The following is a 3,787-nucleotide window of genomic DNA, read 5'->3' as shown; positions in this document are numbered from 1 at the left end:
GACAACTGGTAAAACATTACTTCTGCGTGTGGCTATGAGGGTGTTTGCTGAAAATAATAGCATTTGAATTGATCAACTGAGTTAAACGAACAGTTTTCCCCAATATGTGTGAGCATCATTCGATCTGTTAAGGGCCTAAGTAAAACAAAAAGTAAAAGACAGATTCCTTTACCTTGCCTTAGCTGAGGCATTCATCTTCTACCCCTTAACACTGGAGCTCTTGATTTTTTTTTGGCCTTTTTTTTTTTTTTTTTTGTTATTTACATCATCTTTCCTCTTCCCCTGACTTTCCCACATCTCTGGACTCAAACTAAATTACAACACCAGCTTTCCTGGTTCAGCTTACAGATGGTAAGTTGTGGGACTTCTTGGCCTCCACTATCACGAGGGTGAATTCCTACATGAATATCTATCTATCTATCTATCTATCTATCTATCTATCTATCTATCTATCTATCATCTATCTCTACCCTGGCTATATCTTACTGGTTCTGCTTCTCTGAGAACCCTGACATTCTGAGGGATCTGCTAACAACACAGATTTTGTGTGGAGGTGTCAGTGCTGTCCTCTAGCTGTTTACTGGCCCTTCACAATGGCACGTTCATGCTAGCTGGTGTCTGAATGAAGGATGGAAAACTACCATGGTTGCCTTCACAATTCTACCTGGAGTTGAAACTAAATGGAAATTGAATTCACTTATTAACCTGCTTGACCTTGTCATAGCTTCGGAATAGGCTATATAGCAATCAGGAAATTAAGTTCGGAAAAAAAGATCAGTACTTGATGGAATATTGTGGAGAATGTGGTTCAGCAGTCTGCAACCAGTTTAAAAATTTCACCTGCCAGAGCCCCAAATATTGATTATGCCTAAAATGTGCTGTAAGCAGTGCAGTCTGCAGTTAAATCCCTCAACTGGCTTACTTTAAGAAGTGAGTCTGACCACAGCTGCCTGACTCACCCAAGTATCTCATGAGCACTGTGGTAGCGTGCAGGTCGATATGACCTCCCTGCTAATGGCCACGGCCAAGACCAGAGTAATAATGCCCTACGAAGCTGTGGGGCTGATATGAGATAACATCCATAGCTGAGGTCGGAGTAATCACACCCAAATTCCATTTCCACAATTAGTGCCTTCATAGATTGAAGGACAATACTCTAACTACAACCTTATATTTTGTCTATCTTGCTTCTAATTTGAAAATGCTTTGACTTCTCTTTAAAGCTGTGCCTGCATTGGTTTCCATGGAGATTTTACATATTGCACATATATATACATATTTACCTTTTATCCTAATTAATGCATAATAAAATTCAGTGGAAGAGATGGGCCAGTGCCTTTTGCCAAGGGATCACTGGCTGTCCCAGTTCATACTTTCTCTTTATCTCTGTCTTAAATTTTTCTCAACCTGTGTCGCACACTGGTTAGGTAGGAACTAGGAACTTTGGCAATCACCCTCACATTTTAAAAATTAAATTTATGCAGAACTCAAATGTATGCCCAAATAGCAAAGATAAATGGACTTCCAGGGAGTTAAAATTTCCATTTCATAATAAAAGTTTCATTTCTTGAGGAATCCTTAGTATCATAGAACAACTTATATGGCCCAGCTTATATTGTACAACTTTCTAATGTTATATAGTACAGTTGAGGTCCAAAGAGGACAAATGACTTGTTTAAGTTGTATAGTACCCAGTGGCAGTGACAGAAAAAACCCAGTCTCCTGCTTCAGCAGTTACTTGACTCATTCTGTGAGCCTCTACAGTGCATCGGCCAGTTCTAAGTATTTGTTCCAGATCTGGGAGACCTGGTGGGATGCAAGTCTCAGGAAGACCTTCATCTGGGTCTTGCCAATGGGGTTTCAATTTGATGTCTACCACCTTCATCTCTGGTGGTTCTATAGGCACAGGCTGGTTTTCCTCAGTCAGGCTAGTGTAGCATCTGTGCGACTTAGTAGAGTGGGGCTTTGTAGAGATTTTCTAAGGTTTAGGGCTAGTTCGAGACAAGCATGGTTGTGGGAAGTATGTATGTACAGCGATGGCACCATTTCAGCTTGCCCATCACTGCAGGAGTTCTGTAGGCTGGGTACCAGTTCTAAGAAAGGGCTGACCAATGAATACAGGGCATCAGCTTGTGCTCAGGGGAACATGCATATAGACATGAGAAAGTAGCTGGGAAGCACATAGGCAACATATGACCCATCCCTCTAATTGGGACAGTGGTTTTGGCCAAGGATAGGGACTCCTTTGTTTCAGGAGTGGCTGTGGCTTGGATACTTGTGTTAGAAGCAGAGTCATTAAGAAGAAGGGATTCAGAGACTTCTGCCAGACAATCTCCTACCCTAGGTTTTATTTTTTGGGTGGGTGGGGTGTCTGTTTTTTTGTTGTTTGTTTGAGGCAGGGTCTCATTATACAGTTTAAGCTGGCCTTGAATTCACTGCTAAGCCTAAGCTGGCCTTGAATTTTTGGTGACCCACCTGCCTCAGTCTCCTGAGTGCTAGCATTACAAGTGTGTGTCACCATGCCCAGCTCTATCCTACTAGTTTTTAAACTGTGTTACAGAACCTGGACAGCACTCAGGGGGTGAGGAAACAAAGGAAGGTTCTGGTGGTCACAGCTCCCTGGGTCTTGCTGCCTACTTATTCTAAATTACTCATCTTTCTGTACATATTGAGATTTTGTGCAAAGATTTATTCTAATAGAGTTCTATGACTCAAAACATTTGGGTATATTGGCCTACCCAAGTACATCCCTGAGAAGCAAAGTGTGTCAGTGCTATTATTTTAATCTTTATGGAATATGATCGTACAACTTTCCTAGGTAATCTATTTTAGAAGAATCTGTCTTGCATAAAACTTAATTTCCTTGTGGGCAGTTTATGTCACTATAACTCCTGAGGTGGAAAAAAGAAACAAGCTGAGGCCAGGCCAGGCCCCAGGTGTAGACAAGATGCCAAGTCTTCCATGGCAGCAACTACTTTCCTGCCCCTTCCTGCTGTCTTTATGCTGCTCCTCATCCTGCTGGCCCACCTGGACCCACCCTTTGGGGCCATGGCCCCTTTCTCTGGTCTTTTTTTCCTGAGGCAAGGAGATTACTCATTTCTAGTAAGCTAGGGTGAAATGCAAATATGGCTACATCTTAATCTCTTTTTTCCAATTAGTTGCTCTATCTTCTCTGTTCTTCATAAAAGAAAGTCTGATATTTCCCCTTCTTGAGCTTATATCTCTCAAATCAGCCAGATATCACAAGTGGATATCACTATCATTTCAAATCTAGGCAGAGAAAATTCTGTCTTTCCAGTAACAATCTTCACAGTCCATGGACATCCTTTCAACAGTGCAGAGAGCTCTGAGTGGGCCACAGCAGGAGCAGCACTCTTGGATCCGGGGTCACATTTCTTCGTTCTCTCACATGCTCAGTGGATGCTTTCAAAACATGACACTGGACAAGATGGCTGGTGTCTGAGGTACTCTACATCCCATGACTTTCCTTGTGCCATGGCAACTGACTTAATGTTAAACTCAAGACACGAGCTCAGAGTCCCATCTCCCCCGTTTTTGTGAAAAGTTCCTTCTGAAGTCAGTGAAATCCTTTCCTGCTACCTGGGAAGAAGACTGGAACTGTGATCTCGTCTCTCCAAGAAGGCTGCCTTTGCAAATTTCTTCACTTCCTGTCCTGGCTCCCTTCCCCAGGACTCAACATATGAAGCAGTGGAGATGGAGGCAGCTTTGGCAAGAGCCAAAACTCCCGGTTCCTCCCATTTCCTGGTCAAGAAGACACTGAAGTGAT

This window comes from Fukomys damarensis, unplaced genomic scaffold (genome assembly GCF_012274545.1).
Source record: "Fukomys damarensis isolate Sample0158 unplaced genomic scaffold, DMR_v1.0_HiC HiC_scaffold_20, whole genome shotgun sequence".
Lineage (NCBI taxonomy): Eukaryota > Metazoa > Chordata > Mammalia > Rodentia > Bathyergidae > Fukomys > Fukomys damarensis.
Note: the sequence above shows the minus strand (reverse complement) of the source record.